Raw genomic sequence first — 26,467 nt, 5'->3', positions numbered from 1 at the left:
AATGTAAATATTATAACTGGGTACTAACATGTATAGGTAAAGTTGATCAAGGGAATATCCGATTGCCTCTCGGGGGATCAGGAAGGAATTTTTTCCCCCTGCTGTAGCAAATCGGATCATGCTTTGCTGGGGTTTTTCACCTTCCTCTGGATCAACTGTGGGTATAGGTTTATGTATATGGGATTGTATGATTTTTTTTATCTCTTTTATTGGTTGAACTAGATGGAATTGTGTCTTTTTTCAACCTGACTAACTATGTAACTATCTTTCATCTCAGCTGTCTTATTGGTCCTAAAGAGACACTGCGGTGTTGCCCATGCAGAGCAAAGTGACAGCATCTCTGGAAAGAGCCCACCCTAAGCCCCTTTTACCCATCTTGTCAGGAATCTCTTGCTGACTCCTTCTGACTCTGTAGCCATCTCAATACTGTCACAATACTTGGCAATTCCAGTTTTTGAGGAGAATGTGACCTCCCCCTCTGACATTGCTTAGGTGTAGTAGCTAATTGTTAGGTCTGGGTGAGATGACTGCTTACTGTGGTTGCAATTACCACGTATGCTTATACAGGCAGCAGAGGAGGAAGCAGTGGCAAGAAATTGCTGGAATGTTGAGTATATATGGGGTCAGTGTCCCTTCCCAGATACACTTTTACTTTGCCTTGCATAGGCAAGCTGACGGTGTCTCTTTAAAATCAAACTCTAGTCAAATAAAGTTTCTATTAGTTTTGAATTGCGGAACGTCTGATTTTTAATTGCTGTTTGTGTGCTATTAGAGGATAGTTATTTATTCCTGTTCTGTCTGGCAACCATCACCTGAGCAAGAAATAAGGGGAAATCATCTTGTTGGGGTAAAAGACAGTAATAAAATCCTGAAAGAGGTTCTAAGTCTTCCTCCCATCCTGTTCTGTCTGACAACCAACAGGAATTTGGAAGGTTTTCTTTCACTTCCTCCTTTGTGTGACACCAGTTAAATAGAAGTGAAGAAATTTCTCTAGAATGGAAACACAAGCAACAAAACTAAAAAAAAAGAAAAAAATCTTTGGTAAGAAATAGGCTTCAAAGTGTTACCCGAACAATATGAGATTTAATTTATCTCAGACAATATTTGGGTTAAAAATGAGAGTTCTTTGACTATGAATGAAAAGCTTTAAAACAGCAATTATTTATTGGTATATAGTTTGAAAAGCCTACTTAATTTACAACAATCTAACTATTGTACATACTACAAAATGTAAAATATTCCTAATTTAACTGAACAAATACAGTGTATAGAGTATATACTCATATACAAACACACTACGACCGACACAAAGAGAATATACAATGTAAACCTTACTCCTTCATAATTACCCTTAGTGCTTCCTCCAGCTCTCCCATGCCAAACAGGAAGTCCCTCTATCTACACCTTTGTTAATATAGACCCATATCCCATAGCCTTGTATAGGGCTATTCTCATTGGTTCAGCTATCATGCCCTATTCCTCCCTGTGGGCGTATCCCGTTCAGGATAGGACAATTCCCCCTCCCCTAGGTTCTCTGTTGGGGGGGAGAACCTGTACATCTCCCGGGCCTATTGTCCAACCCTTCAACCGATAGTCAATCTTCATTGCATATCTTAAGGGACAGTCTTTGCAGTAGAGGGTGAGATAAAGGAATGACCTGTCATGGAAGATTATCAATTATTTTCTGGCCCCGTAATGTCTGGGGAAAAGGAACATAATTACGGGGCTGTACTACAGTTTGTTTATCAGTGTAAATAGCAGACCCCTCCCAGGTAGCCCGACATGCATTTTAAATGGACTTGTTAATCCAGTCACTATTGCCTGTAGGCGGAAGTCACCCAACTTCATATAATTGATAATCATATATGAACTAACTGTAAAATCAAAACTCAATATCTCATATATATCTTTACATTAATATTACAATTACTGATGGAGATTTATACCTAACTCCTCATCATCACAACACGGTAAGGGAGATTCCACCTAACTCATAAGGCAACAAAAGCTTTCTTTACAGGTCAACAAGACAGACAAAAAATGTAGTTTAAGGATTTGATTCTAGGTTGTATACCCTGGTATGAGAAGAGTGAGACATATGGAGCTTACAAGTAGCTATGAAAACAATATTTTTTTCTTAGAATAAAGATTTGGAACTAGAAGAAAACTTTTTACTGTACCGTTTATAACAGGCCTTAAATGATACTCTCACAAGCCCAGAGCTCTTACTTGTAAATAAGGGACATTATAATCCCTAATACACATTGGAAGCTATATACCTGGAGGCTTCCAATGAACTCTGTTTAAAGCAGTGCTGCCCCATGTGCACAGGAATAATGTGCCATTATGTCTGGATCTTTTTTAGTTGTTTTATAACCTGTACCTAAATATAGCAGTATACCAGGGTGCCTTCAGGTTTCTTCAGGGGTGCCTTGGCACAATGCTTAAAAAATTGCCCAACAATTGTATACAAGCCAGCAGGTGGCACAAGCCTTCCTTTTAGTTACACAAAGCCACAGGTTTTCATTGTGCACCATTATGTTCTTCTAGCCGTCAGAGTCTTGAGAACCAATGATGTCATTGGTAGATAGGGAGGACATCAGGCACAGGCACAGCATGTTTGTTTGCCCTTCCCCTGCCCTGCTCCATCAGCATTGGGGGGTCTCATTTGATGAGTGAGGGAGAAGAGAAACATTAAAATACTTGTGAGCACCAGTGTGCAAAGGTGTATTTGCTTTGGAAGAATACATCACCTCTGTGTGGATGTCGCTGCATTATGTGAAACTATTTAATAGTTTTTTTGCATTTTAGAATGGGGTGCCTTGAGACTGTCCATAATTTTAAAGGATGCCTTGAGACTGTACATAATTTTAAATGGTGCCTTGACTGAAAAAAAAAAAAAGGATGAGACACGCTGAACTAGATAATAGGCACTGAAAACATTTTCCACAGTTTTCAACAATTGATTAATTTGTTTTTACTAGGTACCAAATCCTGAGAGTTTTTTTTTTTTTTGCAGTGGACATCAGGAAGAGATAATATACAGTACTTTCCACTTCAGGAAAGTATGTATGCTTTCTGCTGAGATTCAGGCAAGTTGCTCCCCAGGCACTGGCATCCAGAGAGTACCATTATCAGTGGGCAGTTAGCAATATTATTTTTCATTAGACTTCATGGGCTAGAACTGTATTTCTCTCTGGGCTTGGCACTGCAAAAACTATTTTCATAGGACATGAGGGGCAATTTGCATTTAAATTTTGCAGCACTGTGACCTAAATTAAATTGACAGGTGCCACTGGGTCCTCCTATGCAGCAACCGCTTGGAGTGCAGACAATGACAGAGCTCGTCCCACCTCTAGACATCTATTGGAAAAGGGTAATGTCCTGGAAGTCACACATCTCTGCAAAACCCATAAGAAGGTGTATCACAGCCTAAGCCTGGGCTCCAAGGGCGTGGCCTAGTTGGAGCCCGGACTGAGGCTGTCATTCCCCTTTTTACTGGGTTTTGCAGAGATGTGCAACTTCCATGACTTTTCTCTTCCCCATTAAATTTCACAGCAGTAGGGACTGAACAAAATGGTGGACAATACTAGTATTAGATGTTACACACTAAAACATTGCTCAGATACTTTTCTTTATCAGGAATGTGGGGGTCAAGCAGTGGGACAGCACAATCTAAAAATATACTTGAGATGTAATTGATTGTTTTTCCCATCCTACTTTTTTTTATTGACCCTGAAATATGTTGAAAAGTCGCTAGCAGGTTGCCCCCTAGGGGCATTTTTGAGAGTATCATAGCTATGACACTCATCATAGACTTGCATCAGTGTCGGTTGGTCTTGCCCTCAAGCCATAGATAATGATGTGTTCCAGGGCTCCACATACTCACAGAAGGACAGTTTCATCTTCCCCAGCTGGAGGAATGGCCTGTTCCTACCTGGCCTGGCATACTACAAAGTCATTTTCAGAAAGTTGTGCATAACATACACTTACTCCACCAGCTTGTTCTTGTCTCAACACACTGCACCATATTATATTCTGCCATATCTGCCTGCAGAGAAAAGTACCCATACTTTAGATTGCAGGACCTTGCACATCGTGGCTTCCAGGCTTGGCCCATAGGGGGCACTGAACAATAGCAGGCTCCAGTATGGTGACCTCACCACTAAGTGGGAAACATAAAGTATTAAACTGCCCCTTCACTACCAAAGGTCCCATCATCAGCCACCATCACTGCTTCCTCTGTTAGCTGACTACTTCTCCTTCTTGTACACTCTTCACACCATTAGGAGTCAACTTTGCACACTTGACTCTTTACTTTGAAGGTTAACCATGACTTACACTCTCCACTCCCCTTCTGTTCTTCAGATGCACCATGACTACATAACTGTAAGACACTTGAATTCTTCACCTCAGAAAAGTGAAGCAAGACAACTTCCTCTTTAAATAAATAATTTATTTACTGTAATAAGTTGCTGAAGGCATTGGAGGTAGAACATCAGTTCAGTATAGCATAGAAACATAGAAACATAGAATGTGTCGGCAGATAAGAACCATTTGGCCCATCTAGTCTGCCCAATATATCTGAATCCTATGAATAGTCCCTGGCCCTATCTTATATGAAGGATAGCCTTATGCCTATCCCATGCATGTTTAAACTCCTTCACTGTATTTGCAGCTACCACTTCTGCAGGAAGGTTATTCCATGCATCCACTACTCTCTCAGTAAAGTAATACTTCCTCATATTACTTTTAAACCTTTGCCCCTCTAATTTAAAACTGTGTCCTCTTGTGGTAGTTTTTCTTCTTTTAAATATGCTCTCCTCCTTTACCGAGTTGATTCCCTTTATGTATTTAAAAGTTTCTATCATATCCCCTCTGTCTCTTCTTTCTTCCAAGCTATACATGTTAAGGTCCTTTAACCTTTCCTGGTAAGTTTTTTCCTGCAATCCATGTACTAGTTTAGTAGCTCTTCTCTGAACTCTCTCTAGAGTATCTATATCCTTCTGGAGATATGGCCTCCAGTACTGCGCACAATACTCCGAGTGAGGTCTCACCAGTGTTCTGTACAGCGGCACTTCTCTCTTTCTACTGCTTATACCTCTCCCTATACATCCAAGCATTCTGCTGGCATTTCGTGCTGCTCTATTACATTGCCTTCCCACCTTTAAGTCTTCTGAAATAATTACTCCTAAATCCCTTTCCTCAGATACTGACGTCTTGACTGTGTCAAATATTCTATATTCTGCCCTTGGGTTTTTACCCCCCAGGTGCATTATCTTGCACTTATCCATATTAAATTTCAGTTGCCAGAGTTCTGACCATTCTTCTAGTTTTCCTAAATCGTTTTCCATTTGGCGTTTCCCTCCAGGAACATCAACCCTGTTACATATCTTTGTGTCATCAGCAAAAAGACAAACCTTACCATCGAGGTCTTTTGCAATATCACTTATGAAGATATTAAACAAAATTGGTCCCAGTACAGATCCCTGAGGTACCCCACTGGTAACATGACCTTGTTCTGAATGTTCTCCATTGACTACAACCCTCTGTTGTCTGTCACTCAGCCACTGCCTAATCCACTCAACAATATGGGAGTCCATGCTCAATGACTGCAGTTTATTGATGCAGTTTAATAGCATCTTTACAGTTTAGCTTTTCTTCACAAAGATGTATTTGTGCAAAAAATAAGATTAGACTGTGCATAGTTGGCTATACTGTCCCTATTGGTGCTGCCCATATCTTAAAGATAAACAAGACCATAGCAATATACAGAGTCCATACACATGGATGCCTTAACAAACGGTTCTATTTGCTGGGATAGCCAGAAGAACAGATCATATTGTACAGCAGGTCTTCACTTTACTGCTCCCATACTGGTCTGCATCCCAATACCATCTTTCCCTGCATATATGCCTCTTGCAAAGGAAGTGACTTACACATAGAGGGAAGCATGTCACACTATTATATTAACCCTGTATACATCAGACCAATAATTTAAAGGTACAGTAATCACAGTAATATAAATTATCAGCAAAAACACAATGTAAAGTAGGTACCTGCCTACAAATGGGCAGTAAAGTAAAGCATCTATCCTACTCTAATTTCTTGTCATTTTGTAACCTCAAAGTGTTGGATCTTGTTTGTCACATTTTACGTTGTGGATTTCTATGTGTTTGGATCAAGTCACATGTAAAAGGTTTGATTATTTTGTCAGTTGTTGTGACCACCACGCATTTATTACCATCCTAAAGAAAAAGGACCTTCAAATTTAGAAACTTGTATTTGGCTGCATCCATATTATGTGCTTCAACTCCTGAATTCGTTGACATTCACTTTCAATACTTTTAGGCATTAATGTACTAACAAAAGCTATGACATGTCGTGAAAAAGATGACAGCTAAAGTGACGGAACTGAGAGGAAAGGACTGGATAATGCGACTAGCACACTGCACTAAACATACCTTGTTATTCAAATGACTGAATTAGGTTTTATGGTAAAATTTTATTAGTAGCTGCATGCTAGTCAGTTTTTATTTACTGTATTGCAGTGGTGACAAATGCCATTCTATCTTAAAGGTATTCCATTTACAATTTAAGATGCATACAGTGTACACAGCCTAAATAATTCATTTTCTAATTCAAACATTGGTTTATGTCACTATTAAAATATTTCTTATCACCTCCTGTTTTACGGACTACTGTAAAATGTTAGATTTGTCATTACATTGTGCCTGCTACCAATAGTCTCCAGAACACATTGAACTGGATACTTTCTCTAGCAGCAACATAGAGAGCTATAAAAACTAGACAGGAGTTCTTAACCTTTTCTACTTTATCTAATACAAAAAAAAAAATGGTCATAGATTCACTTTAAAGGCTCTAGTCACAAAAATGTGTATTGTATAGACTGAAAGACTGACAACATAGATAGTAATGAAAGTTAAAAGAACAACTCTACTTTTAACTAAACTGCACTACCCACCCCAACCCAATTTGCTTACCTCTGCTGCAGAACTATCATCTTCTCCAATGTTTACAGCCTGTCCCATGAAATCAGTAATCAAAAGTTCAGTTCTGGTTTTAAGTAAGGGTTTTAAAGAACTAAAGCTTTAGGTGTTCCTAAATAAATCAATACCGGGCTGCCCCAATAAGATTAAAAACAATTAAACAGAATAAAACATTCTCATGGTCTTGTCAGTCCCAAACACTCATGTCTCAAGCTATGCCTCATTATCATGCACCAAGCTTTTGAACAGCTTATTCAAGTAGGCCCAAAGTAAAGTAAAATGTCATAGGGGGCTTATATTAATGTTTATAAATATCATGTTTAACACATACGTAGAGAAATAATGCTGTAAGTTCAAAGGAGCTGTGTCACAGTCCAGTAAAGTGTGCTGCATCCCCATTGGTCTAGGTAATACATTTCTTCATGTATGTATATTCACATTGAATTCACACCACAACTTGGACAACTCATTCAGCAGTCACGGTGACATAGCTGTGCATAATGTGCAAAACAGAAATGTAGTGAGTCACATATAACAAAAGACAGATTAGAAACCTCAGAGTAGTGCTTACAGTCTATACGCGCCGGTCTATACAGTGCAAAGCAAAAAGAGAACCAAACATTGCTTTGATTAGAGAACATCTTAAGAATTATATGAGACATATGTCATTTTCCACTTTCATTTGGTGTGGTGCCCCTCTGCAGCTATATGTCAGCCTAAGGACGATCTAAATCAACATCCATATAGAGATCAATATTCAAGACGTCATCAGTAATTCAAACTAAATAAATGGAGGTGTTAAATCATTACTTGCAAAGATCACTAGGACAAACATAGATCTCTATATAAATTCAAACAAATTGTTACACATATTAACTTCACCCATCTACCAAAATTACACCCATCAGAGGCTCTAAAACCACCCTGTATGCAGGAATCCATAGAGGAAAGAGCCTCTCAAGTACATCACTGAACAAGAACATTCTTGAACAGGAACTGAGGATGCAGCAGGACTAAGAGAGAAGGGAACTGATTCCTGCCAAGGAATCCAGCTGTGATGGGATTTATGATGTTTCCTTTAATTGTATATAGACCCTAAATATAAACTTCTCTTATTTGTACCTTTTGAGTCTGTTACGTAAATATACCATTAAGACTCGGTCCACACTACCGCGACTTGTCAGGCGACTTGTCAGCCTGACAAGTCGCGGTCCATTGACTGCTACAGAAAAGATAAATTCGGATTCTGTGTTTTAAACCTGGAATCTTGCCAACATCCCTAATGCATATGGAACAAAAAATAACCCCTGAGGATTGGGACTTTCAACGGCAAGAACCAGGACTTGAGTATGGTTCTTGCCGTTGAAAGTCCCAATCCTCAGGGGTTATTTTTTGTTCCATTGACTGCTACAGGACCCGTTCTAATAGGAGCGACACAAGTCGCTTCGACTTAGAAAAAGGGTCCTGTACTACTTCGTGGGGCGACCTCGGAGCGACTTGCATAGACATTCATTATATAAATTCCGTGGAAGTCGCGCCGAAGTCGCGATGCACGGGAATTCACAAGTCGCCCCCGAAGTAGTACAGAGTCGTGTCGCCATAGTGTGAACCGACTCTTAAAGTATTTTGTCATACCTAATAAATAAGTAGAAACAAAAACCGGTTATTCCACCTAGAAATCATTGTCATTAGTTCTCTATGTAGATTACACCATAACCTCCCCCTATGTTATGAAAGAAAGTGCAACATCATCAACATCTAAGGACTAGTGATGGGCCGAACACCTCCCTGTTCGGTTTACTCCAGAACATCTTGAACAGGGAAAAACTTCTAGCAAACATGCAAACTCTATTAACCTCTTCCGGAACGCCCGTTGCAGATATACTGCGGCAGGCTAGCCCTCCTGCATGAACCGACATAGCCCTACGTCGGTCGCACGCCTGCAGCTAAGGGGCAAACGCGCGCCGGCGGCGGCACACTCCCGCCCCCACTCGGCAGCAGGTACTCCAATGCACGGGGCTGGCAGCTCCGATTGCCATGATGATCACAGACCACAGAATGATCACAGAGCGTAATTCTGCTATATAGGACCACAGGTCTCTGTGATCATTTCAAAAGCCCAACCCCCATACAGTTAGAAACACACCCCTAGGTACACATTTAACCCCTTGATCACCCACAGTGTTAACCCCTTCCCTGCCAGTATCATTATTACAGTAACAGTGCATATTTTTAGCACTGACGACTGTAGTATTGTCACTGGTCCTCCCAAAAGTATCAAAAATGTCCGTTAGGGGTCCAATCTGTACGCCACGTGAATCAGTGGCACTGCCACCTTCTGACATCACATGACATTATGTGACGTCAGAAGGGGCGGTGCCACTGGGTAACGTAACCGGGTTGCCCCGCACCTCACCTAAAAAAATAGCTGTCAAAGCTCAAGAGCGGCATACGGGCGAAGCGCCTTTGAATTTTTTTACATTCTTCGGGTGCGGCAAGCACCATGATTTTGATGGATTTACACTGAGGCCACTATTTTTATTTTTATTTTTATTTTTGAATAAAGGACTTGTCAAAAACTGTCTTTTGTGTTTACTTATTCTTTGTACACTTTTTTGGTGAATGGGTAGGGAGTACGACGTACCCGATACCCATTCACATGAGGGCAGCCGGGATCTAGGGCCCCCTTGTTAAAGGGGGCTTCCAGATTTCAAAATGTCCCTCACTTGCTTGCAGACCCCCACAATTACAGTCCAGGGTTGTCAGAAAGAGGCCCTTGTCCCCATCAACATGGGGACAAGGTGCTTTGGGGGGCACCCCAAAGCACCTTTCCATGTTGAGTGCATGTGGCCTGGTATAATTCAGGAGGGGGGGCGCTCGCTCGTCCACCCCTATGCTGACCTTGCAGGCTACATGCTCGGATAAGGGCCTGGTATGGATTTTGGAGGGGACACCACATCAATTTTTTTTTTTAATTTTGGTGTGGAGTTCCCCTAAAATCTGTATCAGACCCCATGGGGCCTGGTATAAATTGTGGGGGGGAACCCATGGCGTTTTTTTTTTTTTTTTTTTTGTCATAGGGTTCCCCTTAACCACGTAAATACAGTACACTTTCAACCCCTTCCTGCGTAGACCAATTTTCAGCTTTTTTATGCTCATTGGCATATATGGGAAATATTGGTCAGCTTGGCATGGCATTTCTCCCCGTCTTTAACATTGGCATCTCTGGGAAATCTTGGTTTGCTTGGCATGGCACTGCTCACAAACTATAAGTTACAGGGACACAAAACTTGGGGAGCACCCAGAGGGGACCCAGAAGCCTGTACACTACACTGACTGCACTAAACTAACTCAACACACTATCCACTATCTACCTGCCTAATCTCTATTGCCTAATACCTAATCTCTCTGTCAGCAGCAGCCTTATATAGTGTGGGGCGTGGACTTAGCCCCTGAGCCATGATTGGCTAAAGGCACCCTGCCTTTGGCCAATCATGACTCTGATAGGGCACTGTGTTGTGATTGGCCAAAGCATACAGATCAGGTGCATGCTTTGGCCAATCACAAGCACTTAATGCACTGCAACCTTGCAGTCGAACGCCCGATGTTCGAGTCTAACTTATGTTCAGCTCGAACATCCAGCTCATCCCTACTTAGGACTGGAAAGCTGCAAGTCATAGGCTTATACAGTATCCTGCAAACTTACACATGACAGTTATAGTATACCATTCTAGATTAAACATTTAATTTAATAGCAAATTAAAACACTAAACTACACAATGAAATCAGACTGAGTAGCTGAGGGAATATGATATAACTGAGAACATTTTTGCCAGTGCGGGCAAAAGAAAAAGAAAAATGTCTTTTCCAGGAGACCTCTTGGATGCTTTGTGGCCCCAAGGAATTGCCCTTTTGCCATTTTATGGCATATACCATTTTGAAACAAAGTAAAAATGCCTTTACTTCCCAGAATTCATTGACATTTTGGAACATTCTTATGTCCTTGTGTAGCTGCTGCTTCAACCTAAGCTGCTATTTACTTTTTAATGTTAACTAAAATGTGTAGTTAAAGTTTGGCAATAATTAAACTGCTACATTAATAAATGTTTTTTAATGGCAAGAAAATAAATTGTAGAGCTTAGGGCAAAGAATCACGTTGAGCTTAAAGAATTTGTCCCTTATAGATTGGTGCTTCTGGCCTGTACACAGGAAATAGCTTTTCTTAATCCCAAAAGCAGCATGATAAATAAAATAGAATTGGCAGGAAAAAGAGCAGCCAGACATTGCCACTATATTATGAGAATGGATAGAAAAGAGATTAAAAGAGCAATGCAAGTCCATTAAGAAAATGTACCCAGCAAGTGTTTTTCTTTTTCTTTTTTTTTTTTTTCATAAGACAGAAATGAATTGCTCATCAAGAGTGAAACATTTGGGGCTGTGAGGCTAAGCATGGTCATAAGCTATGCACCCAAAGATATTATGCTGTCTTAAAGAGGGTGAACAGATATGTATCATCGTATGCAGTTTGTTGGAGGGGTTTTTTGCACATGTTTTTAGGAAATGACATCTGATTGAGGATGGGTATGCATATCAATTTGCCTATTAGGAAACGACGGGCACCAAAGATCTTTTATTTCGAACCTCCAACTGGTCATCAAAGTAAGGGGGCCACTACTTCACTACTGACCATCGTTTACCACTGATCCCCAACACACAAGGTTACCTAAACAATTAACACAAATACAGAGGGACCTTACACTGGCCATAAATGTAAGGGGACACTTCACCCCTGACCATCAATTTAAGGGGGCACATCTCCTATTTACACTAACATAAGGGGGCACTTCATTACTGCCCACCAATGTAAAGGGCAAATAAGCCACTGCTGTAAGCGATAATACAGTGACTGTCATTGTAAGGGGTAACTTCATCACTGACCACTAATCCAAGTGAGATACTTCTCCACTGAATACAAATATAAGAGGTCATGTCACCACTGATCACTACCGTAAGGGGCATTTAACTAACCACTAGTGTAAGGCAGCACTTAACCAATGATCACAAATGTAAGGGGCACAACACTGAATAACACTGTAAACAGGTACTTCTCCATAGGCCACCAATGTAGAGGATACTACTATACTGACCACCAAAATAAGGGGCATTTCTCCACTAATTACTAATGTACGAAGGTGTGTATACCACCAATGGAAAATGTATTGCACTGACCACTCTGCAGAGTGCATACACCAGACATACTAATTCCCACTGAACTCTGCAAGCTGTTTTTTTTTTTTTTTTTAAGCCCGTAGCGTGTGAAACACACTCAAAAGACTTCACCCGGTGCATAAAAAAGTGCACACACACAAACGTGAGGAACACAAAAAGTGCACAGGGTGTGCGAACAAATGGTCTTCCCTCCGAAGAGGTAGGACCCGAACCTCGATCCCCCGGGGCGCAAGACTCCTGACAGGGATTTGAGGTACTCATGGTCTGTCTGGCCGGAACCAGACTGACCCCGTTCTTCAGGGGGACTGCCGAAACAGCCCCCACCGAGTACTAAGTGGGGCTCCCCCGAAGGGAGACCCCATGAGAGAGGGCGGACCAAGCCAAAAGGCCATATCCACCCCCTCCCAAGACTCAAGGTAGGGCCCGAGGACCCACACCCTACAAGTCGTGCCAAGTGAAAAAAGGTGATAGAAAAGTGACAAACCACAAAGAAAAGGCACACACAAACTAAAAGGTGGGGGAGGGGAAGTGGAGAGGTGAATTAGTGCCTAAGTGAAAAACAAAGGCAGGCCTTCCGGCCGGAATAAAAATTCCTCTGGTCGAAGCCAAAAGGCCTTGCCCAAGAGGCAGGTGCTTAAAAAAGTGTGCGTAGGTGCAGTGACCATGGTGCCGAAAAACTCAAGGCGAGCTGCCCCTCACCAGTGAGAATTAAGGCACCCCTGGGCTGCCACCCCAGGGGCACATACACTACGGGCTTTTTCTACCCCGGCCCAATGGCCAGACCGAGTGTAGCCCTTGCCTACCAGGAGGTTTGGAACATGTACAGCTTAGGGAGAGCCTGCCTACAACTGGGGACAAGCCTTTTGCAAGGCCAGATTCAACCCAGGAGGAAAGGCCCGCCCACCGCCATTCCTCACCAATTACATCCAGGAGCAATACTAACCGTCCTTTCCCAGCTTTCTTGCTCCCTTCAAACTGATAGGGTCGGACCTATTCAAATCAGAAGGCAACGGACCCATCCGGCTTTCTCTGACAGTGCCTACTTCCCGGTCCTCCAGTTACGTCCAGAGCGCCCCGGTTCATTTCAGCCCCTGCCGATACTAACCATCAGGGTCCATACCAACTGATAAGAACAGATACTACACTTGATCTTAGCCAAAAGGCCGACTGAACTCTGCAAGCTGTACTGTACATAACAGTTGCCGGTTGCTAAATGGTTCCCAATTATTTTAATTACATTCTCTGTTAAGGTATGCTCAGAATAACTTTGAGACTCTTGCTTGCAGCACAATAAATAAGGCAAATTTTGTGCAACTTAGGCCATGTACATCACAGCTTTTCTCTCTTGCCCAAGGGTTCCCTCAGACATTTCACAATCTTGGCAATGCCCTTGGGCTTGACTGAGCTATTTAAATAATAAGCAGAAATAAATCATACATGCACCTACAGACGTAATTTTATTAAAAAAAAAAAAAAAAAAAGCTTTAAACGCTTGTGCAAAGCAAATTTTCTATAATAAAGTTACTTATATGAGGCACATTTTGCTTCTGTTGTCTTATGTTATCAATATTAGCGATTGTGTCGGTTGCATCATGTCTAGTTTAGGCTCGACAAGGCCTTGGATTGGGTTTGGTATCAGTTTGTATTTCATATAAAACAAATACTTTACCAAGCAACACTCATATTTACAGAATAATTAGTCATTGCACACAGAAATGGCATTACATTTTTGAGCTGACTGAATGTGGGCTGCAGCATTGATCTGTATTGACACTGCAGTCCTTGTGTTATTGTCATCATACTTTATTAACCACTTCTGGACCAGAAGGTTTTACCCCCTTAATAAGGCAATTTTTTGCGATACGGCACTGCGTTTTCATTACTGACAATATGCAATGCTGTACCCAAAAAAAATTGATGTCCTTTTTTGCCCACAAATAGGGTTTTCTTTTTGTGGTATTTGATCTCTGTGGGGTTTTTTTTTTTTGCGCTATAAAAAAAAAAAGAGCGACAATTTTGAAAAAAACAAAACAATATTTTTAATGTTCTGCTATAAAACACAGCCAATAAAAAAAATGTCAAAAATCAAATTTTTCATCAGTTTAGGCCAATATGTATTCTGCTACATATTTTTGGTAAGAAAAAAATCCCAATAAGCGTATATTAATTGGTTTGCGCAAATGTTATGGCGTCTACAAATGATGCAATATTTTTATAGCATTTTAATATAACTTTTTACATCTTAAATTTAGCTAACTGACACTTTTGACACTTTTTGAGGACCAGTGACATTTATACAGTGATCAGTACAAAAAAAAAAAAATGCACTGTCACTGCACTAATGACATTGGCAGGGAAGAGGTTAACATCAGGGGCTATCAAAGGTTTAAGTGTGTCCCTAGGGAGTGCTTTATAACTGTGTGGGGGTTGCTCTGACTGGAGGAAAACAGATATCCGTGTTCCTGCTTAGCAGTAACACAAGATCTCTGTCTTCCTCCCTGTCAGAAAGGCGATCTGCCTTGTTTACATGGGCAGATCCCCGTTCTGCCTCTCCCGGGAATGATCGCAACCCATTGATTGACATCCCCACTAGCTAATCACGGCGCGATTGCGCCTCCAGTGGCTTGGTTGCGCCATCTTGTGGCTATTGGACGAAATTACGTACAGGTACTTCGTTTTGCGCAATAGAGCCACACTGCCGTGGTATATACACGGCGGGTGGTTAGCAAGTGGTTAATATAATATTAGTAGATGTGGTCAATAGATCATCTTTAAATGCCTCAGTGCTTATGATTTAAAAAATAATGAGAAACACTCTCCCCTATTGTAAAAGTCAAACCCATGCATTTATATTCTCAGTTCCCTACCTATGTTACTACTGATTGATGTATTAGTTTCCCTAAAGTGTTGGGTGTAGTCTGTGTGCATGCTAGAGTATTTGAAATTGAGCCTATAAAGCACTATTGAACAGTGTATACAGTATCTGAGAGCAAGTCTGAAACTAATAACCACCACACAGGAAGGGGAGGGATCTTGTATTGCAATTCCAGAGTCAGTTATTGCAGTCAGAATAGGTTTGGACATTCCATCTGACCACAATGTGTCTAGATCTGGCATGGGCAGGGTGTTTTTTATTCTAAGAGCCGGTTCACACTGCCATGACTTGTCAGGCGACTTGGTCGCCTGACAAGTAGCGTTCCATTCTGCTCCGACTTAGAAAAAGGTTCCTGCACTACTTCGGAGTGGCTTGCAATGACTTCTATTAGAGAAGTCGTTTGCAAGCCCCGATGAAGTCGTGCTGCACAGGCGGCTTCAAAGTCAGGGTGACTTTGAGTCGCCCCGGTATGAACCGGTTCTAAATGGTCATGCATATTATGTGATGATACATTTTATTCAATGCATTTTTATTGTAAATGGTTTCTTTTTAAGTTTTATTATGACAGTAAATCAAATAGAAATCTTACAGAATGACCAGAACAAAAAAACAGAGTGGGCAACTACATGGCAAATGAGGTTTAATGTGGAGAAATGTAAGGTATTGCATTTTGGACTAAAAACATGAACGCAAAATACGCTTTAGGGGGGAACCTCTGGGGGAATCAAGAATGAAGAAAGATCTGGGAGTCTTAGTAGAAGATAAACTAAGCAACAGCATGCAATGTCGGCAGAATATTAGGTAATCCTACCTCTTTATAAATCACTGGTCCGACCACATCTGGAGTATTCTGTCCAGTTCTGGTCGCCAGTCCTCAGAAAGGATATGCTGGAACTGGAGGGTCCAAAGAAGAGCAACTCAACTGATTAGGGGATTGGAGGGTCTTAATTATGAGGAGCGTTTGCAAGCGCTTGATTTATTCTCTCTGGAGAAGAGACACCTGAGAGGGGACATGATAGTGATTTACAAATACCTCAATGGTGATCTCAGCATAGGAAAAAAACTATTTAGTCTCAAGGAGTGTAAGAGGACACGTGGCCAGACAATGAGATTAGAGGAGAGGCGGTTTAACCTTAAGCTACGTAAGGGGCTTTTTACTGTAAGGGCGATAAGATTGTGGAACTCTCTTCCACAATTGGTGGTAACTGCGGGGAATATAGCTACTTTTAAAAGATTCTTGGATGTGAATCTCAAATATCACAACATTCAGGGTTATGGGAAATGAATATGTCCACACACATCTACACAGGTTGAACTGGATGGACTGTTGTCTTTATCCACTTCCCGACCACCCACCGCCTTTATACTGCAGCAGGGTGGCTCTTCTACGCAAACTGATGTAGACCTAGGGGGCGAGCGCGCGCTGCTGGCGGCGTGCTCCCACCCCCACTCGGCAGCGGGGAAGCCGATGCATGGTCAGGCGGCTCCGATTGCCGCCTGACACCAGCGATCACTCCCCGCTAAGAGAGAAGGACAGGCAGCTGTTGTAAACACAGCTGACCGTTCTTCTCCCTGAAATGATCATAGAGCCCATGTAATCCTTCTATATGGGATCACGTGTCTCTATGGTCATTTCACAAACCACGCCCCCTCCCACCCACAGCTAGGATCCCTCCCCTAGGCTCACATTTAACCCCTTAATCACCCACAGGGTTAACCCCTTCACTGCCAATGGCATTATTACAGTAACAGTGCATATTTTTAGCACTGATTACTGTAGTAATGTCACTGGTACCTCAAAAAGTGTCAAAAATGTCAGTTAGGGGTCCGATCTGTTCGCCGCAATGTCGCAGTCCCATAAACAAATCGCAGATCGCCGCCATTACTAGTAAAAAAAACAAAAAACAATAAAAATGACATAAATCTTTCCCATAGTTAGTAGACGCAATAACTTTTGTGCAAAACAATACCAAAATTTTACAAAAAATACCAAAAACAATACCAATATTTTACCAAAAATATGTAGCAGAAAATAAATTGGCCTAAAATGTTAACAAAATTTGATTTTTAAATTTTTTTTTTTTTGAGAATTTCATATATCAGAATTTAAAAAAATTGTGTTTTTTTTTTTTTAAATTGTTGCTCTTTTTTGTTTATAGCACAAGAAATAAAAATCGCACAGGTGATCAAATACCACCAAAAGAAAGCTCTAGTTGTAGGATAAAAAGAAGATCAATTTTATTTGGGTACAGCACCGCACGACTGCGCAATTGTCCATTAAGGTAACACAGTGGCGAATCGCAAACTAGGGCATGGTCAGGAAGGGGGCTAATCCTTCCGGTCTTAAAGTGGTTTTTCAACCTCAACTACTATGTAAATGCCTAATGTGCAAAAGTTCTTTCCTTTAAATGAATTTAAGCAGCAAAAAATGAAATTTCAGAGTTTTTCCAACACTACCTCCCTGGTGTATTACAGATGTCTGAAGCTCCTCCAGCATGATCATGGGAAGGTCAATAAAAACAGTGACAGTGGTCACTTAAGTTGTATAATCATTGGTTGTCCTCTATGGAGTGCTCTACCAATCAGCATACTCTGTATAGTGCAGTTATAAAAGAGAGCCAGTTGCTATGACCTTTTGCCCAGCCCTATGGAACAGTAATAAAATAGCAACATTAACATAATTAGAAAAACATACACACTTCAGATTATGTGCACATCATTAATTTATATATGTGAATGAAATTCTGGCTTTGCTTATATTTTAGCTTGGTGTTTGGGTGCTTGCTCATTGCTAAGCTTTTTGATGTGTGAAGCCATGCTATTCTTGGCTACTCATGCATTTTCATTTGGCTGCCTCAGCCACAGAAATGACATAATTTTCCCAAATCTGCACAAGAAAGGGCCTTTCAGTTGAAAGTATTATCTAAATAGACACAGAGAGAACTATCCATTTCATTTAGAAATAAATAGATATAGAATTCTAATAGTGTCAGTATATTGTAGTGTGTTAACAATTCTATTATACATAACTTGTATGACATTTATTCCAGTAATTTGCATTGCTTTGCAAGCTGTACTATTTAAACGTAAGAGTACATATCTAGCCAAGTCATTTTAACTTTAACCACTTAAGCCCTGGAAGATTTTACCCCCTTCCAGACCAGACCCTTTTTTCAACTTGGCACTTTGTGACTTTAACTGACAATTGCGCGGTCATGCAATGCTGTAACCAAACGAAATTTACGTCCTTTTTTCCCACAAACAGAGCTTTCTTTTGGTGGTATTTGATCACCTCTGCGCTTTTTATTTTTTGTGATATTAATAAAAAAATAGCAAAAATTTTGCGATAAAATTACATTTTCAACTTTGTCTTTTAAGAAATATCCAATATACTCAATTTATGTAATATTTTTTGGCCAAAATGTATTTAGCTACATGTCTTTGACAAAAAAATTTCAATGAGCGTATTTTTATTGGTTTGCGCAAAAGTTATAGCGTCTACAAACTATGGTGTAAATACTGAAATTTACGCAGCTTTAATTTCTGACTGCCCATCTCATTTTATGAAGTGCTAAAATGGCAGGACAGTACAAAACCCCTCCAAACTACCACTTTTTGGAAAGTAGACATCCTAAGGAATGTTCTGAGAGGCATGTTAAGCTCATTGAATATTTAATTTTTTTGTCAAAGGTGTTTGAAAAATGACTAAAAAAAAAATTTTTTTTTTTTACTCAAAGTTGTCATTGAAATTATATATTGCTCACACATGCCATGGGTATATGTGTAATTACACCCCAAAATATATTCTTATGCTTCTCCTGAGTACAGGGATACCACATATGTGAGACTTTTTGGGAGCCTAGCAGTGTACGGGAGCCCGAAAACAAATCACCACCATCAGAATTTCAAAGGGCGTACATTTTTCATTGCATTTTCTCACTACCTATAACAGTTTAGGAGGCCCTGAAATGTCAAGATACCACAAAACCCCCCCGCCCCCAAATGACCCATTTTGGAAAGTAGACACCCCAAGCTGTTTGCTGAGAGGCATGGTGAGTCCATGAAATATTTTATATTTTGCCACAAGTTTTTTACACAACGTTGTCACTAAAAGATAAATTTCTCACACATGACATGGGTATATGTGGAATGACACCCCAAAATACATTCTGCCGCTTCTCCTGAGTATTGGGATACCCCATGTGTGAGACTTTTTGGGAGCCTAGCTGTGTACAGGACCCCGAAAATCAATCACCATCTTCAGGTTTTCTAATGGCGTAAATTTTTGATTTTACTCCTCACTACCCATCACAGTTTCGGAGGCCCTGAAATTTCAAGATAGCACAAACCCCCCCCCCCCCAAATTACCCCATTTTGGAAAGTAGACACCCCAAGCTATTTGCTGAGAGGCATGGTGAGTCCATGGGATATTTTATATTTTGCCACAAGTTTCGGGAAAATTACATTTTCTATTTATTTATTTATTTTTTTAATACAAAGTTGTCACTAAATGATAAATTGCTCACACATGCCATGGGTATATGTGGAATGACACCCCAAAATACATTCTACTGCTTCCCCTGAGTACATGATACCCCATGTGTGAGACTTTTTGGGAGCCTAGCTGTGTACAGGACCGCGGAAACCAATCAACACTCTCAGGTTTTCCAATGGCTTAAATTGTGCATGTCACCTCTGCACTACCTGTCACAGTTTCCCCTAAAATTCCAAGATAGCACAAACCCCCCCTAAATTACCCCATTTTGGAAAGTAGACACCCCAAGCTATTTGCTGAGAGGCATGGTGAGTCCATGGAATATTTTATATTTTGCCACAAGTTCCGGGAAATATATATATATATTTTTTTTTACACAAAGTTGTCAGTAAATGATATATTGCTCACACATGCCATGGGTATATGTGAAATGACACCCCAAAATACTTTCTGCTGCTTCTCCTGAGTACAGAGATACCCCATGTGTGAGACTTTTTTGCAGTCTAGCCGAGTACAGGACCCCGAAAGCCAATCCCCACTTTCAGGCTTTCCAAGGGCGTAAATTGTTGATTTCACTCCTTACTACCTATCACAGTTTCGGAGGCCATGAAATGCCAAGACAGCACAACCCCCCCCCCCCCAAATGACCCCTTTTTCGAAAGTAGACACCCTAAGCTATTTGCAGAGAGGCATGTTGAGTGTTTTGCAGATCTCACTTTTGTCACAAAGTTTTGGAAATTGAAAAAAGAGGGAAAAAAAAAGCATTTTCCTGTTTTTTCTTAATTTTCCAAAAAAAAATGAGAGCTGCAAAATACTCACCATGACTCTCAGCAAATAGATTGGAGTGTCTACTTTGCAAAATGGGGTCATTTGGGGGGGGGGGGGTTTATGCCATCTTGGCATTTCATGGACTTCAAAAGTGTGATAGGTAGTAAGGAGTGAGATCAACAATTTACGCCCTTAGAAAGCCAGAAGGTGCGGATTGGTTTTCCGGGTCCTGTACGCGGCTAGACTGCCAAAAAGTCTCACACATGGGGTATCCCTGTACTCAGGAGAAGCAGCAGAATGTATTTTGGGGTGTCATTTCACATATACCCATGGCATGTGTGAGCATTATATAATTTACTGACAACTTTGTATAAAAAAACAAAAAAAAATAATAATTTTCCCGAAACTTGTGGCAAAATATAAACTATTCCATGGACTCATCATGCCTCTCAGCTAATAGCTTGGAGTGTCTACTTTGCAAAATGGGGTAATTTGGGGAGGTTTTGTGCTATCTTGAAATTTCAGGGCCTCTGAAACTGTGACAGGTAGTGCAGTGGTAAAATCAGCAAATTACGCCATTAGAAAACCTGAAGATGGGGATTGGTTTTCGGGGTTGCGTACACAGCTAGGCTCCCAAAAAGTCTCACACATGTGGTATCCCTGTACTCAGGAGAAGCAACAGAATGTATTTTGGGGGGTCATTTCACATATTCCCATGGCATGCGTGAGCAATATATCATTTAGTGACAACTTTCTGTAAAAAAAAACAAAAAAGAAAAAAAACTAATTGTCATCTTCCCGAAACTTAGGGCAAAATATAAAATACTCCATGGACTCGATATGCCAATCAGCAAATAGCTTTGGGTGTCTACTTTTCAAAAAGGGGTAATTTGGGGGGTGTTTGAACTGTCCCGGCATTTTATGCTCAATCTTAGCCACACATCACCCACTCTTCTAACCACTTGAAAACCAAGCCTTTTCTGTGACTTTTTGTTTACGTGAAAAAATATTTTTTTTTACTAGAAAATTACTTTGAACCCCCAAACATTATGTATTTCTTTAAAGCAGAGGCCCTATAGAATAAAATGGTGGATGTTGCAAATTTTTTTGTCACACGTTATTTGCGCACAGATTTTCCAAACGCAATTTCTGCGGAAAAAAAAAACATTTTTTAAATTTATTGCACAAATACACTATATAATTCAAATTTGTTTGGTAAAATTTAAAAGATGATCTTATGCCGAGTACATAGATACCAAACATGACATGCTTTAAAAATTGCGCACGCCTGTGCAGCGGCAACAAACTACGTACATTTTTAAAAGCCAATAAAAGTCTTTACAGGTTACCACTTTAGACTTACAGAGGAGGTCTACTGCAAGAATTACTGCACTCGACCTGGCGTTCGTGGCGATACCTCACATGCATGCTGCAATTGCGGTTTACATATGACACTAGACCAAAGCTTGCGTGCGCCATTGCGCGCAAGCACGGGGGGGCTTGATTTTTTAATTTTTTTCTATTTTGCTTTGTTATGTTATTTTGACACCTTTCCTTTAATTTTTTTTTTTTTTATAATTTTTATTGTTATCACAGTGAATTTAAATATCCCCTATGATAGCAATCTGTAGTGACAGGTACTCTTTTTAAAAAAAAATTGGGGTATTTTAGACTCTAGATCTCTCCTCTGACCTTAACGCATCTGACCACACCAAAATTGGTGTGATAAAATACTTTCCCAATTTCCCAATGGCCCTGTTTATTTCTGGCAAAACAGAAGTCATGAAATGCTCGTAGCTTCCGGTATCTTAGGCCATAGAGATGATTGGAGCCATTCTCATCTCCAATTAGCTCTATGGTTAGATAATTGAACCACCGGCTGCACTCTCGGGTTAACCCGTGGGACAGGAGAGCCCGAGAAAAACCACGGAAGGCGGCGGAAGGCGGCGTGGGGGGGGTTTGTCCCCTCCCACTGCATGTAAAAGAAGTCTAGCGGCCAATTATCCGCTAGGATTGCTTTTATATGTAAGCCGACCGCTGGCTGTAAAAAACGATACCAAGATGATGCCTAAATCTGCAGGCATCATCCTGGTATAACCACTCAAATCAGAAAATCACCACAGCTGCTGCCAGAAAAGTATCCATATATGCTGAGCGCAAACACTGTTTGTGTCAGAATATATCAAATCAATGTGGCAGCCGACGAGTACCTGCAGGAGAAACAGGTTAACAAAAGAATGAAAAACAAAGTACAGTAAAAGTACAGTAGGAAGAGTAGAAGAACATATAAAATGACTGACACAACAACTGTTTTTGGATTCTTTTATTTTTCTTTCTAACTGTTTTTTCTCGATTTGCGACTGCGATTTTCCAGCTTGGGTCTCTCAAAATGTCGATAGCCATCGAACATCTTTCGAGAAACTGTGTTTGTGTGCCCTACACTGTGTCGTGCTGTACCCTACACTAAAACTCCATTAGTGTATGGTAGCGCTCAAAACATTCCCCGATGTAGAGACCAGGTTGGGAGTCAGGACATCTGGGACAATAATAGCGGGTGTCACGCCTACATCCGCGCCTGCTACAGACACGACATCTTCTTTGGGGTCGTCTTTGGGTAGGGGTACTCGGGAGGACATGTGGAAAATGTCTCTCATGTAGCCGGCTCACTGCATCTGGAAGGGGAAGTTGGGCAGGCATACCTCCTGGATACAGGTAGGCAAGGATGATCGCTTCCTGGAATTCCCAGAAGGATCCAGTTCGTCCTGACGCCCTGTATTGGACAAAGGCGTTCAGCATAGCCAATTGGTATAAATAAACAGACACTTTTTTGTACCAGCGTCTGGCTTTACGGGCAACTAAATACGGCGCCAAAAGCTGGTCGTTAAGGTCCACCCCTCCCATATTAAGGTTATATTTGTGAACACAGAGGGGTTTCTCCATAACGCCAGTTGCCGTAGGAATTTGGATCGCCGTGTCTGTGTGAAGGGAGGACAGAACATAAACATCCCGTGTATCCTTCCACTTCACTGCAAGCAATTTGTCCGTTTTCAAGCAGGCTCTCGCCCCCCCCCCCCCGACTAAGACGGGAATTTACAAGCCGTTGGGGGAAGCCCCGGCGATTAGGTCACACGGTGCCACATGCGCCAATTTGTAATTCAGAAAGATGACTAAATAGTGGCACGCTTGTGTAAAAGTTGTCCACGTACAAATGGTACCCCTTTCCGGATAAGGGTGACACCAAGTCCCAAACTATCTTGCCGCTGCTCCCTATGTAGTCTGGGCAGTTGGGGGGGGCTCCACACAGCTATGTTTTCCCTCATAGACCCAGAAACTAACTGTATAACCTGTGGCCCTGTCACACAGTTTATACAGCTTGACCCCGTACTTGGCACGCTTGCTGGGGAGGTACTGTTTCATAGCAAGGCGGCCAGTAAATTTAATCAGGGACTCGTCAACGCAGACAACTTGTTCGGAGGTAAACAAGGCTGCAAACCGCTGATTGAAGTGGTCTACGAGGGGCCGAATTTTGTGGAGCGGATCATATGCAGGGTCTCCCCGAGGACAACAGATCTCATTGTCGCTGATGTCATGGTCTTACCTTCTTGCTGTTCTCCTTCGTTTGACATGTGCTGGCGGCCATCTTGGTTTCTGGGTTTCTTGTAGCCTCCCACCCTGCGGCTCCTCCTTCCCACTGGGAGGAGCTGGATACCTAGCTCATATATATAGGAGGTCTGTGGCTTCAGTTCCCTGCTTGGTCCTCCTGTGTTCACATGCTACTAAGACTGCTGCTACTTCTGGTTCCTGTTCCTGGCTTCGTCTGACTACCCTGCTGGTTCCTGTTCCTGGCTTCGTCTGACTACCCTGCTGGTTCCTGATCCTGGCTTCGTCTGACTACCCTGCTGGTTCCTGATCCTGCCTTCGTCTGACTACCCTGCTGGTTCCTGTCCCCTGGCTTCGCAAAGACTCTGCATCGGTTTCGCCATCCGTTTGGACTTTTGCTTTATAGCTTGTTTTTCAATAAAGCTTTCTTATTTTCACTTATCTGTTGTTGTACGTCTGGTTCATGGTTCCGTGACATTAGGACCAAGCCATGAATTCTGACGGTACAGGGCCATCCTCGCTACCCACGCTGGTTGCCAGACTTGATCAGCAGGATCACCTGTTGGGTCGGTTCGCCGTGGCGTTGCAAACCCTGCTTGAACGCACGGTTCATTTCGCTCCCGTTGCCGATGGGTCGGTTGTCGCTCCTGGGTCCGCTCCTACTGCCGCTCCGGTTGTTGCGCCAGAGTCTACCCCGACACCTGTTGTTGCGCCTGCGGTGTTTCGGGGTATGTCCGGTTCTGCCCCCCTTCCACAGCGCTTTGGGGGAGAGCCAACTCAGTGCCGAGGTTTCCTTAACCAGGTGGGCATTTATTTCGAGTTGCTGCCACATGCCTTTCCCACTGAGAGATCAAAGGTGGGCTTCTTAATCTCGCTGCTCTCGGACAAGGCCTTGGCCTGGGCCAGCCCTTTATGGGAGAACAACAATCCGGTGGTTGCCGAGTTTTCCGGTTTTGTTGCTTCTCTTCGGAAGGTATTTGATGTGCCGGCTCGTGCTGCCTCTGCTGCGAAGCTCCTTATGTCCATCAGACAGGGTTCACGATCCGTAGCTGAATACGCCATTGAGTTTCGTACCCTGGCAGCAGAGGTGGGCTGGAATAATGAGGCTCTGGTCGCTGCTTTCTCTCATGGTCTCTCGGATGCCTTGAAGGATGAGGTTGCAGCTAAGGACCTACCAGTGGAGCTCGAGTCTCTTATTTCTTTCCTGATTTTGATTGACACCAGACTCAGGGAGAGACCTTCCTTTAAGGAGAGTCTGCGGAGGCCTCCTAACAGATTGGCGCCTACCTTTGTTGTCCCACCCGTGCCTCCCTCTCCTCCCACGCCTCCTGGGGATGACTTGTCTGGGGGTGAACCCATGCAGCTGGGGTTTGCTCGCCTGTCCGAGGGGGAGAGGGTACTCCGGAGACGCGAGGGCCGATGCATGTACTGTGGTCTCGGTGGGCATTTTCGGTTGGCATGTCCGAAGCGTCCAGGGAAACGCTCGCACCTGAGATCCTGTCGGGGGCAGATCTTGGGTGGAGTCTCCTCGTCCCCGGTTTCCCGTGTTGACAAACCACTGATCACTGTTGTCCTTTCCTGGGTCGGGGGCTCGGTGACGACCCAGGCGTTGGTGGACTCTGGTGCTGGTGGTTTGTTCATTGATAGTGCGTTCGCTGCCACCAATTCCATTCCTCTGCAAGCTCGAGGTTCTCCTCTGGCTCTTGAGGCGATAGACGGCAGACCCCTTCTGCCGCCACACGTGACTCATGAGACCCTTCCAGTGGGGTTAGCCATTGGTGCCGTCCACAGAGAGTCGGTCTGCTTCCAGGTTATTTCGTCTCCACACTACTCGGTGGTCTTGGGGTACCCCTGGCTCCAGGAGCATAATCCGATTTTCGATTGGAGATCGGCCGAGATCCTCTCGTGGTCACCGCAGTGTGGGGCTAGTTGCATCCATGGGCCTGTCAAGTTGCTGTGTACTTCCTCGGACTCTCTGTTGCCCCCTGAATACGAGGAGTACCGGGATGTATTCGATAAGGTGCGCGCGGTTGCCCTACCTCCGCACCGCCCATACGATTGTGCCATCGAGTTACAATCTGGTGCCGTTCCTCCTCGTGGCAAAGTCTATCCACTGTCGGTAGCGGAGAATGAGGCCATGGAGGAGTACGTGAGGGAGGCGCTTTCACGTGGACACATTCGCAAATCCTCGTCCCCGGCAGGGGCTGGATTTTTCTTTGTGAAAAAGAAGGGCGGTGAGTTGAGGCCTTGCATCGATTACAGGGGTCTCAATCGCATCACGATCAAGAACGCTTACCCGATACCCTTGATTTCCGAGCTGTTCGATCGCCTTAAAGGGGCCACGGTCTTTACCAAACTCGACCTGAGGGCGGCATATAACCTCGTAAGGATCAAGGCGGGCGATGAGTGGAAGACCGCGTTTAACACCAGGACCGGTCATTATGAATCCTTGGTTATGCCCTTTGGGCTGTGCAATGCGCCCGCAGTCTT

General features: G+C 42.5%; 1 protein-coding gene across 1 annotated transcript in view; it reads left to right on the top strand.

Moving 5' to 3' along the window:
- Positions 1–26,467, top strand: part of GALNT9 (polypeptide N-acetylgalactosaminyltransferase 9) — a 450,947-nt gene that overhangs the window by 256,600 nt on the left and 167,880 nt on the right. The gene's annotated exons all lie outside the window — the stretch shown is intronic.

Source organism: Pelophylax lessonae (genome assembly GCF_965119305.1).
Source record: "Pelophylax lessonae genome assembly, chromosome: 1".
NCBI lineage: Eukaryota > Metazoa > Chordata > Amphibia > Anura > Ranidae > Pelophylax > Pelophylax lessonae.
Note: the sequence above shows the minus strand (reverse complement) of the source record. Positions and strands in the feature narration are given on the sequence as shown.